Here is a 15,960-nt window from a genome sequence, read left to right on the forward strand (position 1 = left end):
ATAATTATTTCTGGGGAAAAAAGACAAAATTTATTGGCTCTAGGATTAAGCTATCCATTATTTTATGAGGAAATTTTCTTAAATATTATTCAATGTATATTGTGGTACATTTTTGAGATCATTGTATGGTTTTTGCTTTGAAGTTATTCTTGAATTGGTGATTTAAAACCAATTTAATATTGGTATATTTATTTTTATTGATTATTTTTTTGGAGATTATATATATATATGTATATATATATATACACACACACACACATATACACACACAAGAATACATGCATATTATATGTATATTATAAAATACTGGATTATAACATTGGATGGAGATTTATATTTATATTTCTCATATTTTACATTTACTCTCTCTCTCTCTCTCTCTCTCTCTATATATATATATATATATACACACACACACACACTCACACAAGGATTCATGTTTTTAAAAAATAAAGCATTGATATAATTTTTTTTTAATTCATTCCTTTCCCTCTTCATCTTTCTCCCATTTCACCCTTTCCCCTTTTCTCTATTCTACTGGTTTCTGATATTTACTTATTTTTTTTCCTTTGTTTTATTACCTTTTGAATATACCTAGTGGTGAAATTTACTGGAGCACATTTCCTTCTTTAATGTGCTATTGAATTCAACTTCCTTACACCTTGTTGACATTTTAGAGCTTCTCTATCTATGTTTATCATGGATTTATTTTCTTTTTCCTTACCATATACTTTGTTTTTTAAATTTCTTTGTGTCTCCATCTTTGATATTAGGAAAATCATCTTCTAATTCAATGATTGTACATATGTTTCCTCTACTTCAACTCTTTAGAATATTTACAAACAGTTGACATTAGTTTTCAATATTTGGAAAAACTTGCAGCCATTCATCCATTTCCTTTGTTGGAGGGTATCACACATTCTGTTGATTCCTTGTATTAGTATTTAAGGTTTTGGCTTAATTGAATATTAATTTTAGGAGAGTGCATATAACCAGAAATTCATTCATATCTTTTAGATGTATGCAATTTGTTTGTCTATTGTTGTTGATAATAATACCTAATGGCCCTTTAATTTCAGTGTTATCAATTTTAATATGTTCTTTATTTATGAGTGATTTCCTTTCTTTTATGCTGCCTCTTGGTTCATTTAGAAATAGTTTTGTTGAAATTATATTTTAAAAACACACAGTGGAGGGCTGGAGCTGTGGCTCAGTGGTAGCACACTATCCTGGTATGTGTGAGGCACTGGGTTTGAATTTCAGCATCATGTATAAATAATTAAAAAGATAAAGATCTATCAACAAGTAAAAAATATTACAAAAACACACACAATGGCTTCATATCTTTGATTTCTCATATTTTACATTTATTCTTTTTGAATATATTTTTCTTACCTTTGTTTTTTACTTCTACATGTTCTGAATTTGGCTTGTTCTCGCTTTTTAAGTTTCTTAGAATGCATTGTCAAATTGTTTATTTGAACTTTTTTCTATTTTTATTTTATATAAGGGCTTATTTCTATAAGTTTATCTAACTTTGCTTCAAGCCAGTCTCTCCCATTATTTGGAATTGTTGCTGTCTACAATAATTATGTTATTTGTGAATCTTCCCTTTATCCTTTCCCCTATGTTGTGGAATTCCCATTTGGAAACTGCAGTCAAGTTTACCGATGTTATTTTCACCTTAGCTATAGTTTTTATTTCATGCAAGTTTCTTTAGCTACCTTGCTGGATTCCAATGAGACTCATTCTGAAGTTCATCTATTTAATTGCTATGCTGCTACTTCTTTTTGGAGAATGAGGCAATTACTGGACACCTCTTTTTAGCCATCTTACCTCTCCCCACATATTGAGAGTTTTGTGGCAAAATTTAAATGAATTAGGTTTACTCACTAGGAATTTTCCCTATATTTTTTGCTTTCTGATGCTTTATAAAAAAAGAGATGCAGAAAAGTAGAGAGAATTCAAAAGTTGAAGTTGATTTCCAATTAGCAGAATGATGGAATGAATTTGTATCTCTGTTGAAATCATGAAGTTATCATGACTCATACATATTAAATATAATTTATTGACATGTAAGTGATTTTACATTTCCTTCTCTGTCTTGAAATTCCATGAGGATAAATATATTTTCCACCTATTGTAAGTATACATCAACTTTATAAGCTATATATTTATTCATATATTCATTTGATTATTTGCCATTCTACTCAAAATATTTACCAAATAAATAATGTACTTAATTAGATCAAATGTGGTTCTACACTTTTTAGAATTATCCTTGGGTTGTGATTTTAAACAAACTTGATCTTAGCATATTTCTTTTTATCAGTTATTTTACCAATAGTATTTGTTAAAATAAATTGAACTCAAATTTTGAGATACTTTTCTTTTAAATTTCAATGTAAGTATTTTACGTACAGTGATAATAACAAATATGAGTGGTTAAATAACTATGTGAATAAACTATGTTGTAGTGTATATAATGGACTATAGGTAATTTAAAATTATTGTCAATATTGCATTAACTTATTTATTTGTCAGCTCATAACAGGATATAAATTATTTTTAAATAGTTTGTATGGCAGATAAATAATAACATGTCATGCCATGCCAAACAGATAATAATTTTATAGAAGGTAAGAGACTGGATTATGGTTTTCATCTCTATAAAAATAAAAATACTGAAATAAGGAATACAAATTGTTTTTAATGAAAACAAATTACCTTCAACTTGGCTAAATTTCTCATATATAATATTCTAGTTGATTAATCATAATAAAAGGAAGGCACTTATCTCACAAATAGCTCTTATGATGTCAGACATTCTATAGCCTGAAATTTCAAGCTCAACCTTGGAAGCTAATCTCCTACAACATTATCTTTCATTCGCACCCATTTGAGTCAACATGAGAGCTCCATTTTACTTCTATAAGTTTTTTTTTTTTTTTTCCTCTGCTGTGGTGGTAAGTATACATACTTGTCATCTTTTTTCTTTTCTTATATCTCTGTAGGTTTTTTTTCCTGTCACCATTAATTTCTTTTTCTCTTTTGTCTTTTTATGTGTCCCATTTTGTACTTTTTCTCTTTGAGTTTTTCTTTTACCTAATCCTACATTTTTTGCTCGATATTTATGGCACATTTTTTTCTCTATTGTTTCTTCTTTCCCTAGTCATCAAACAAAAAATTAAGATGACAAATATCATTAGATATTCAACAAGATATTGTAAATCACATTATGTTTACTTCTTTCTCCCATCTAACCTTTTATAGTACCTAATCTTCAAAAGCAGTGGTTAAGCTCATTGACCCCAGCAGTAGTCCCGTTATCATCCAGCAACATCCCATGGCTAGTGTCCATGGCTGAAAACTACCAGGGCATCATTCTGAGTCAATGGTGGATTCTCTCCACAGTAAGCTGTCTAAACAAATTGTGAGTATAACTAGATAGAGTCATGAGAAAAGGATAGCATTAGATATATTCTTTATATATGCTTTAAGGTCAAATTACATCTTTGTTTCATTAAAACAATATTTATCTTTTTAGAAATGTTGTAGTAAGAATGATATTTTTCCCAGTAACATCATTTTTCTTAAATAACTTTAAAATTATGTTCAAATTGAGATGTCAAAATAATTTTTATTTCATATTAATTTAATCTACACTAGTTACCTTTTAAAACAATTAAGAAATCTTATAAAAGCAAAAGTGAAAAATGAAAAGATAAAAATAAAATATAAATTTTATGTTAAATAATATTTAAATATCAAAAGCTTCTAAGAATTTAAGCAATATTTTGAAGTCAAATAGACCAATGATCACACATGATTTACTTGAATAAAATTAAATATATATTAAAAATGATGTTTGAAAGTTTAAAAGTCAAACAATAGTCAATATATAAATTATAACTTCAATGTACAGTAATATAAAGTAGGAATCTATTATATTACAATAGTAAGTAAGTAGAGTTTTTAATGGGAAACCTTTATAATGGAAGTTTAATTTTTTAGTTTTAATATTGTATTCTTGCTTTTTTATTTCAATAGGAATCCTTTTCACACTGACATTTCAGGAGTAATTAATCGAGAAAGTATTTTACTTGGCCATAAAATCTGCATGCATCCCGGTTTTAATCAAAAAGATGGAACAGAATCAGTCAAAGGGGATATAGGAGTTGTTCTCTTGAAGTACCCTATTATGAGGAAAGAAATTCCACTTTCTCACACTTATACCATCTTCTGGAGGAACTGCTATAACTGCCTGCACAGACTTTGCAGAGTATACCAATATGAGAGTAAGCCACAATAATCATATTCTGCTGTATCATAGTGTTCATAGACTAATACTTAAAAACAAATAAAATAAAAAATTCACAAAATATTTGCAATCAGTTGAATTCATGTTATTCTACTTTTTAAGAGTAAACAGAGACAATATATTCTATTATTCAGTTTAAGAGGGAATTGGGTAAATTCAAGAGCATATTAGAACTCTAGATGTATCAAGATTATTTGAGAAAAGATGGAAGGATAAGTCAACTTATGTTGGGAATTCTATGTAATTATTTACATATATAATAAATATATATAGCATATATATTTAACCCATATCTCACAATCTTCTCATCTCTACTCCTTCAGAGCATAATAATTTTGGGACCAGTATCAGGAAGTTGTCAGTCAAGCTCCTGGACTTCTCATTCTGTCACCATCAACATATCAACATGGCTAAAAGTAACAACCTATGTATATGGAGTCAGCCACAAGGAGACTGCTTGGTACTTACAATAGAGCAAAGCTGTATTTTGGTGTCATAGAAATACATGTAAAATTGTATAAAGATGCATAGAGATATGTGTTTATGAGAACACAAATAGTTAAAGCACTAGTGTTTTCATTGAAAAATATTGAGGAACAGAGAACTTACAATAAAAGTCATTAAGAACAAAAAGGGAAGGAAATATGGTTGGAGTATTGAAAATGGGTCTTTATTATCTAATTATAATTCAGTTGCACAAATATGAACTAAATATTAATGGAAAAAAGTCTGCAGATATGAGGGACACTTATTTATTCAGATAATACAAAAATTGCACAGAGTATTAATGTGGAAAAACATGTTTATTAATAAGTAGCTTTCTTTTCCCATACTTTGTTGACACATTCTTGTTATATATAATGGTTTATTATTATATTTATACATTCATGCAAAATAATTATTTGATTTGGCTATTATCATTCTCCAGTAATTCTCTTTTCTTTGTCGTGTCCTTAACCTTTTTTCTTCCCTCTACTTCACTAGTCTCTCTTATTTTTTTTGATAAAGCCTTCTCACATCTTTGTTTTTACTCTTTGTTTCTAGCTTACACATTTTCACTATTTCTAGGATCCATATTTTAGAGAAAACACATAATCTTTGATTTTTGTGAGTTTCATATATTTTGCTAAAGATTCTCTAGTTGCTTTCATTTATTGCTTTCATCCTTCATTATGGCTGAAAAAACACTCTCTTGTGTATATACCACATTTTCCTTGCCCATTCCTCCTTTGTTGGACACTCCAAACTGGTTCCATAGTTTGCTATTGTGAATTGTGCTATTATAAATATGGGTATGCATGTATCACTATAATATGATGACTTTAATTCTTTAGGATAAATACTGAGAAGTAGTATAAGGAAAGACTATTTTAATAGTCTTTCTTTCATAACAAACATATTTTTTGATTATTTAAGCAAAAAATTCAGCTAAATGGATTTTATATTCAGATAAAGATTTTTCCCCATAGTTTTTTGGTGCTTTATAGTTACATACATTGATGGGAATTGTTGTTACATGTTCATATATACAAACAATAATACCATATTATTTGGCAATATCATTCCTAGTATTTCCCCTCCCTCTCCACTTTCCACCCTTTGGTCTATTTTTCTGCTAATCTTCCTTTAGATGTTAGGTGATCCAACCTCACCTTTCTTTTCTTTTTTCCTCTCCAGCTTCCACATATGAGAGAAAGCATATGATCCATGACCATCTCAGTTTGACTTATTTGGCTTAACATCATGTCTAATGTTAAATAATGGTTCCATCTATTTGCTGCAAAGGCCAATTTCTCTAATTTCATTTTTTATGACTGAATTACATTGAGTATGTAACTCATTTTTAAATGTTTAGGAACATTATTTAAATTCCCGTTAGCATTTCTACTTTTGATCAGAGTACCAATGATTTGGGTTTAAGTCATTTTCTAGAGCTCTAAATGTATGTATTTTCTAATATTTACTATTCAGCATATCACATGCAATTTATAGGTGTCAGTTAGGATGTATGAATTTTTATTTTTATAGGTTTATAAAACAAAGTTTCTAAATTATGAACAAATGATATTTATAACATGCAAAAATATGAATATATTATGTTTTTTAATGTAAGTTAAATATCTTATAAATATATGTGTAATATATCTCATATATGTCGTTTATCTTTGCTTTCTCATTCAGTTACAACAAGGCAGTCCTGTTCTCTGTCTCTTTGGAATTCACTGGGAACTTGTAGGCCTAGTCAGGGAAGCTTCAATTACATGTTATGATCCTATACTTGTCATCAAAACAGCCCCATACCTAACATGGATGAGATTATTTATTAAGGCATCCCAGAAGCCAATGGATCCTGTTTTATCCTTACTGTGCAGTTTTTTTTCCAAAGCAGAACATGATCTACAAGACAAGTTTAGCATTAAAAATAGCTCTGCTCTTTTGCCCTTTCAAGGATTTTCCGTACAGTCACAGAGAAGATTAGAAACTTTCCCTCTGAACAGACAGCGACGTAATCCACCTTTAGTATTTTTTGGCCCAAAAAAGAGAGACTCTTTTCTTCACAGTATACAACTATATTTGCAAAGTAGACAACTCTCTTTGTCTAGAAAATTCCTAGTGGCACAAACTTGGATCTCTCCTATTGTCAAAAGGTGGGAACCTTCTTACATAGCAGATTCAGGGAATACCCAATTAACTGATGCTTTTGAATCTTTGGTTATATCTGGACCCCAGAGCACCAAAAGAGCTGATATTCTAATCCCTTGGAAACTAGATCATATAGATGCAATGAAATATCAACATGAAACTTTGACTGATTTAGTGATACTCTGGGATAAACTTTTAGATGATGTAACTGCAGTTCACACTCTGCCATTAGTATATACTCTCAAATCCTCAATTCCTTATTTAAGTGACATTGACGGATACCTAGTATCTACTGAGATTAATGCTGCCTACTCTCATGTTAAATCTAGTATGTTTCCTAATTATAGTAAATTTGTAGCTAGACCCTGGCTAGAAATTACCCAGGATTTGGGGCCTTGGACATATTCTGTGCCAGTTAAAACAGAAAGAATATTGTGGAGTCAATATACTGAAGAGAATACTAGAACTCAAATATACCATGTACCTGAAACAGTAAACACTGATGCTAATCCAGAAAAATATAACAGGCATTTATTAGTCTCCTCACTAGTTAATACAATTGAATTACAAACTCATCCCATACTTAATGAAGATGGATCCTGGTATCCTACAGTAACCCAGACCTTTGAACTACCATTTCAGTCAGTTTTGGATATATATGGATCCCAAGAATCTGTAGAAAAGGCAATTAGACACTGGATTAATCCTGCATCTATGTCAACTTCTTCTGGAGATGATCATATTAGGGATTTGACCCTGTATAAATCTAGCCAGATCAGATCCTCCAGTAAAATGGATAGAATTAGTCTACTGAGTAAGCATGATACTATAATATTAGAACACCAGATGCATACTGATGGTAAAACATGGCTCTCCATCCGTCCTCTTACTAATGCAATTAAGCCTTTAATTCACTCTAAAGTTGATGTGAACAGACCCTGGAATCACCCCAAATCAGAGAGAATCAATTCAGAAACCCAAATAGGAAAATCCTTGACTCAGTTAAATGCTGATATAATCACACTGTGGTTACAAACTAAAATTGAAAAAATAAGGCCTTGGATTCAGCCTTACTTTAAAATAAGCAGCTCTAAAACCCAGACTGAAGAAGGTGAAAACAAACATACAAAAGCAGGTACAATTAAATTATGGACCAAAACAAAAATTGAAAACGTCAAAAACCCCAGGAACCAACATGAGTCTGAAACAGCTAGATCACAAAATGATCATGTGAAACTGGGGATCCAACCAGACTTTAAAACTCTCCAATCCTGGACACATTCTGACATTGATATTGTTAGACCATCGATTCGATATGATGTTGAAAGTACTCAACTTGAAACATTCATTTTCAAGCCTTGGATACAATATAAGGTTAATGGAGTCATACCCAAGACAAAGCCTGGAGTTTTGTCAGAAGTTTTAGTCAGAGTTTGGCTCCAGTCACAAACAAATACAGTAAAGATATGGAGCCAATTCAAATCTCAAACTAATGATGTGAAATCTTGGGATCATATACAAATGAATACATTAAAAAACATGCTGGAGACAGTATTTCAAAGGGTTCACCATTTGACCCCAACTGAAGATGCTATATCTAGAACTTGGTCTCAAACAAAGAATGTTAATGTCAAACTTTGGTTCCAGACTCCAGTGGAGACAGTCTCACAGTGGACAGTAATTCAAACAGAATACAACTTGATACAGCCTGAAACTGAAGTAGTCAGTCCCTGGATCCAACCTGTGATGGATAAGTTAAACTGGATACAACATAAAGGTTATTCAGTTTGGTCGTCTAATAAACTTGTAAGGGAAAATATTGGACTCTGGTCCCAGTCTGAAGTTGAAGTATTAAGACCTTGGTTTCATACAGACATTAACATAGTACAGACATGGATGAAAAATAAATCCAGTATTTTAACAGGAGGGACCCAAACTGAATCTCCAGAGGAAAATTTCTGGAGACAGTCTGAAACTGATAAAACCATACAATGGACAGAGTATGAAACACTAATAGTAAATTATTGGAAAGATGTGTTGTCTGGTATAGTCACACCCTGGATTAATACAGAACTTGGGGAACTAAAGTCCCAGATACAGTCTAATTCTGAAAAAGTCCCAGTGTGGAAACATGCTGAATCTCCAATTCTAAAAGTCCTAACACTGTCTGAAACTGGTACATTCAAAACATGGCCTCAGTATGAAACCTTCAGAGAATGGGTAGTCAATAATCTTCCAGCACTACATCAGTGGACAAAGACTGTAGATGCTGAAGAACAACTATGGTCTGAAGATGAATTGCGAGCACTAAATACCTTGACAGGGTCTAAAACAGATAATGTTAAATCATGGAATAAGGGTAAGCTTCCAGCAATAATCTTACAGACACATCCTATGTCTCATAAAATTGTACCCTGGACTTGGGCTATAGACAAAATAGTAAAACCATGGCCAGAAACTATAGTTCCAACAGTCACAAAATTGCAAAGGGGTGATTCTCCATTCATAAATCTTTGGGAAAAAACTTTAACTGATAAAATTACTTTATCATTGCCTAAGGATGAATATCCAGCAGGGAATATTTGCTCATTACCTTTGTATATGTCACCATGGGCCCAGAATCAACCTATAAATATACGGGCAAAGCCTGTAGCTAAGATAATCACACCACAATGGCTTCTGGATAAATATCAAACAATGAATCTGTGGCCAGTGCCTTTGGCTCATTCACATATACCACCATGGCCCCAGCCTGTATCTACAATAGAAAATCTATGGCCAGTGACTTTGTCTGACACAATTATACTTCCATGGCGCCAGGCTAAATATTCACTGGTAATTAAAGGGACTCAACCTGTATCTGAAGTAATCCCACCTTTGTGGACCCAGGTTGAATCTCTACCAGAATACCTATGGATAAAATCAGTTTCTAATATACTTAGACCACTGTGGCCCCAGGATAAAATTTCAACAGGAAATTCATGGCCAGAAACTTCATTTGATACAATTACATCACCTTTGCCTCTGGATGAGTCTCCACCAGAAAAACTATGGACTCTCCTTGTATCTAATGCAGTCACACTCCAATTGCCACAGCTGGAGACATCAAGAATAAATCTGTGGACACTGCTGATTTCTGATATTTCCATACCAATTTGGCCCCAGATTAAACATAAACCAGAAAATATATGGACACTGTCTTCACCTGATAGAGTTATTACTCTGTGGCCCCAGGTTGAATATCCACCTGTTAATGAGTGGACACTTTTTATATCTGATGAAATATCACATTGGCTGCAGGATGAATCATCACCAGTGAATCTCTTTAAAACTTATGTGTCTGATAGAACTATACCACTTTGGTCCCAAGATAAATTGTCACCAGGATATCTATGGCCATGGACTTTTTCTAAAACAGTTACCACATCAGAGTTCCAGGATAAACTGCCAATAGTAAATCTATGGACACAGCTTGTGTCTGAAACAATTATACCACCACAGCTCCAGGTTGATTATACACCAGCAAATGTATGGATATTGCCTTTGTCTGACACAATTATGACTCCATGGTCTCAGGCAGAATATCTACCAGTTAATCAGTGGACATTTTTTATATCTGATGAAATTATATCACATTGGCTGCAGGATGAATCATCACCAGTGAATCTCTTTAAAACATATGTGTCTTATAGAACTACACTACTTTGGCCCCAGGATGAATCTCCACTAAGATATCTATGGCCATGGACTTTTTCTACAACAGTCACCACATCAGAATTTCAGGATGAATTGACAACAGTAAATCAATGGACACAGCTTGTATCTGATACAATTATATCACCATTGCCCCAGGTTAATTATATACCAGAAAATGTATGGACACTATCTTTACCTAATGCAACTAGGTCTACATGGTTCCAGGCTGAATATGCACCAAGTAATCAATGGACAAAATTTATATCTGATGAACTCAGACCTTATTGGCTGGAGGATGAATCATCACCAGTAAATCTCTTTAAAATGTCTGTGTCTGATACAGTTTCATCACTTTGGCCCCTGAATGAATCTCCACTAGGATATTGGCCATGGACTTTTACTAAAACAATCATAAAATCAAAGTTCCAAGATGATTCACCAACAATAAATCTATGGAAACAACTTGTATCAACAATTGTACCACCAACATCCCAGGTTCAATACCCACTAGCAACTGTATTGCCACTGCCTTTGCTTGACACAATTCTGCCTCCATGGCCTCGGTTTGAGTACCCAATAGTTAGTCTCTGGACACTGCAGGCATCAGATACAATCATGCCATCTTGGCCTAAGACTGAATTTTCACCAGGAACTGTATTGACATTGTCTTTGTCTAATACAATCACCCCACTTTGGTCCCAGGCTGAATTTCCAGCAGAAACCTCATGGCCAAACACTTTGTCTGAAATATTCACTGCATCTAAACCCCAGATTGAAAAATCTCAAGCAAATGAATTGACACTGCTGGTGTCTGATACGATCATACCATCATGGCCCCAGACTAAATCTCTGGCAGGAAATCTGTGGACACTGTCTATGGCTGATGAAATCACACCACATTGGCCTCAGACCGAATATCCACCATTCAATCTATGGGCAATGCTGCCATTTGATACAGTTACACATCCTGGGTTCCAAAATGAATCTTCATCATTAATTCTATGGACAATGCCTGTTTCTGATACAATAGCACAACATAGGTCCCAGGCTCAATCTTTGCACATAAATCTGAGGACATTGTCTTTATCTTATACAATGACAGCATCTTGGCCCCAGGCTGAATTCCCAGGAGGAATTTTATGGCCACAGACATTGTCTGATACAATGGAAATATCCAAGGCACAGGCTGAATCTCGAGCAAATTTGAGGACATTGCTGGTATCTGATACAATTATATTACCATGGCCCAAAGTATCTGGAGATTCACCAATAAATCTAAGGACATTACCTGTTTCTGATAAAACTACTTCACTTTGGCTTCATACTGAATATCCACAAGTTAGTCTAAGGACCCTGCTTGTCTTTAAAACAGTCACACCATTATGGCCCCAAACTGAATCTCCAGCTAGAAATTTATGGTCACAGATTTTGTCTAAAAAGGTCTCAGCAACTTGGATTGAAGCCAAATCTCCTCCAATAAATCCATCACCTGTGCCTGTATCCATAGCAATCATAACACCACGGCCCCAGGCTGAAATTTCAGCAGGAACTATATGGGCACAGCTTGTATCTGATACAGTGATATCATTATGGCCCCAGGCTGAATCAATGGTAGAATATGCATGGGAACAGCCTGTATCTGATATGCTCATCTCATTATGGACCCAGGCTGAATCTACAGTAGTATATCTCTGGCCAATGCCTTTGAATGATACAATCACACCACTGTGGTCCCAGGGTGAATCTCCAACACTAAAGCTATGGGTAAATCATGTATCTGATGCAGTCATACTGCCATGGTTCCAGGCTAAGTCTACAGCAGTAAATCTGCAGCCACAGCTTTTGTCTGATACCATACTACCTTGGTCACATAATGAATCTCCACTAGTAAATCTATGGACACAGGCTGTAACTGATACAATCATATCACCATGGATTGAGAATGAATCTTCAGTAAGCAATCTGTTAGAGTCTGAAACTGATACAGTCACACTTCAATGGCCCCATATTGAATCTTTACCAGTCAATGTACAGTCAGAAACAATGTATATTGCAACACCACTTTGGCTCCAGGGTGAATATCCAGCAGTACATCCATGGACACATTTTCTGTCTGATAGAATCATATCAGCCTGGCTCCGTGCTGAATCTTCAATCATCAGTCTATGGATATTGACTATATCTGCCACAGATACCCCAAAATGGATCCAGGGAAAAGTTCCAACAGGAAATTTTTGGCCAAAATCTTTTTCTGATAGAGCCACACCATTGTGGCTACAGACTGAAACTCCACTAGTAAATCTATGGCCAGGGCTGGTATCCCACATGATAACATTATCTTGGCCCCTAGCTGATTTTCTAGCAATACATACTTCAACACTCTCTATATCTGAAACAATTACACCTCCATGGTCACAGAATGAATCACCACTAGAAAATCTATGGACATTACCTATGTCCAATATACTTAAACCACCATGGCTCCAGGCTGAATATTCAACAGCAAGTCCAAAGTTACCTTTGACATCTGAACCAAATAGATCATCACGGATCCAGGCTGAAAATTCAGTATCAATTCCCCTGACAGAGTTTACTGCTGAAATATTCAGGCCATGGACTCAGTCTAAATTTTTAACTGTAGAACCTGGCTTTCAGACTTTTTCTGATGTACTCACACTTTGGTTCCAGGCTGAATCTCCATCAGTAAGACATTGGACACAGGCAATATCAGATGCATTTGCATTGTGGAACCAAGCTACTTCACCTGTAATATATCTCTGGACAAGGTATGAGATTGATACATTCAAAAAATGGAGTAATTCTCAATTCCCAAGAGTAAAGCTCCCAACACCTCCTGTATCTGATATATTAAGTAAAGCCAAAACTGAAGCATCAATTCCCTGGACAAAACTTGAAACAGACATTGTCTCTCATTTGACCCAGACTAATACTGAAGTCATAAATTCTAAGATACAAGATCTAGAAAATAGAGTGTTACGATTAAGTCATGTGTTTTCATTAAAACCGAGGACACAATTTGAATCAGATACAGTCAGAACATGGATCCAAGCTCAGTCTCCAACATTAATTCCTTGGACACAGACTGAAAAGGACACAATCACTTCATTAACTCAAGCCCTAAGACCAGCATTGAATGTCTTAACAGTATTTGTGACTGGTACAGATATGCTGTGGAACATCATAGAAGTTATAAGACTAAAGGACAGGGAAAAGTTGACAACAGAATTAGGTTTACAATGGACACAAAATAAGTCCACAGCAATGAATGCTTTTATACTGCCTATGTTAAATACAGTCACTCTTTTCACACAGGCTGTTAGCTCAGTAGAAAATCACTGGACACAGCTTGAAGCTCACAAAGTGACTCCACAGACTTATGTTAAATCTCTTAAAAAATATGCCTTGACAGAATCTGATTCTGAAACAGTGACATCATGGAACCCAGATGAATTTTCAGAAGTAAAGACTCTATCAGAGGCTGATACACTCACATTGTGGCAACAAACTGTATCTAAAACAGTAATTCTTTGGATAGACACTATAGCCAAAACAGGGAAATTGTGGACACACAGTCAATCTTCAGCATTAAATCCTTGGACACAGTTTGTCGCAAATAAAACTACAACGTGGATACAGACAGAACCTCCAGCTAGAAATCACTGGGTACCACCCATCTTTAATAATATCACACTAAGGACACAGGCCAAATCTCCATTAGTAAATACGTGGATCCAGGAAGAAACAATAGATCCTCTGATAGCGTTGGAATCTCCAACAGCAAGTGTCCATACAGAATTTGAAACTCTAGCCCCAACTCCTTGGTCAAAGTCCAGGAGTAGTAGAATCACACCATGGGTCTATACAGAAAATCACTTGACAACTAAAAGAGTCATATTGTGTACACGGTCTGAATCTACAAAATTTAATTCTTTTTTACAAAAGGGAAATAAAGTAATAGCATGCTCTCAAACTGAATTTTCTAGAATAAATCCTCAAAAGAGGGCTAAAGTACCTAAAGTTATACCTTGGACACAGGCTGAATCTCCATCAATAAGTCCCTGGACAGGGGCCACAAAGTCAAAAAGCATACCATGGACCCAGACTGAATATCTACAAGTAGATTCCTGGGAAGATGCCACAGTTTCAAAAGTTGTTCCATGGATCCAGACTGAATATTTTCCAACAAAACCCTGGATTGAAGCAATAGATTCAGAAGTTATAACCTGGTCTGAGGCTAAATTTCCAACAGTGGGTCCATGGATACAGCCTATGGGTTCTACTGTCATATTTTCGGCAAAGGGAATATATTCAATGGTAAACACATGGGCACAGACTTCATCCACCACATTAGGAACTCATTCTGAATCAGAAGCAGTAAATACTCATATACAACCTATATTTGAAACACTTATACCACTGAGCCAGGATGAATCTAGAATAGTAAATTCCCGGGTACAATCTTTAGCTGAAAAAGTTACAACATGGACCCAAATTGAAACTCTAGCAGTCAAGGCTTGGTCAGAGGCTACAGTTTCCAAAATCACAACTTGGAAAAAAAGAGAGTCTTTATCTGGTAAATCTTATACACAGATTGAAAATGACACAGGGATATTTTCAAGAATGCTAACACAGGGGGCCACAAAACCTCAGAGATCAACTGAAATTAATGCATTTAGGATTTTGATGCAATTTCAAACTGATGCTACTCAACACCTGAATAATGAATCACTTCTGGGGACACATCCTGAAATTGAAAAAGTCAAAACTTGGTACTTAGGGCCTGAGTTTGGAACTCTGTCATACTGGATAGTGCAACCTGAATCTTTTGTTAGCAAAGATGGTTTCAAAATTCAAACAGAAAGCATAAAACCATGGAAACAGTCAGACATTGAAATGCTCGGTAACTTTACCTCATTGAGATCTAATAATATAGAGTCCTTGGTCCAACCACAAAATATTATAGTTATATCACAGATCCAAAAGAAAACTAGCACAGTCAGTCCCTGGGCACAACCTAAAATGAATGCAAACAGAACATTAACCCAAGATGAATCTCCAGTAGTCAGGCTCTGGACTCAGACTGTGCCTAATATTGTCACACTGTTATCTGAGAGTGCAATGCAAACAGCAAAACATTTGGCCATGCTTGACATTAATAATGTCATAACTTTGTTCCAGACTCAAAATGACATAATAAAACGTCGGACCCAAATTGATTCTCAGATAGTTACTTCATGGGTTCAGCCAGAAATGCAAGTAGCTCACCCCTGGAATGAGCC

Source organism: Urocitellus parryii, chromosome Y, assembly GCF_045843805.1.
Source record: "Urocitellus parryii isolate mUroPar1 chromosome Y, mUroPar1.hap1, whole genome shotgun sequence".
Lineage (NCBI taxonomy): Eukaryota > Metazoa > Chordata > Mammalia > Rodentia > Sciuridae > Urocitellus > Urocitellus parryii.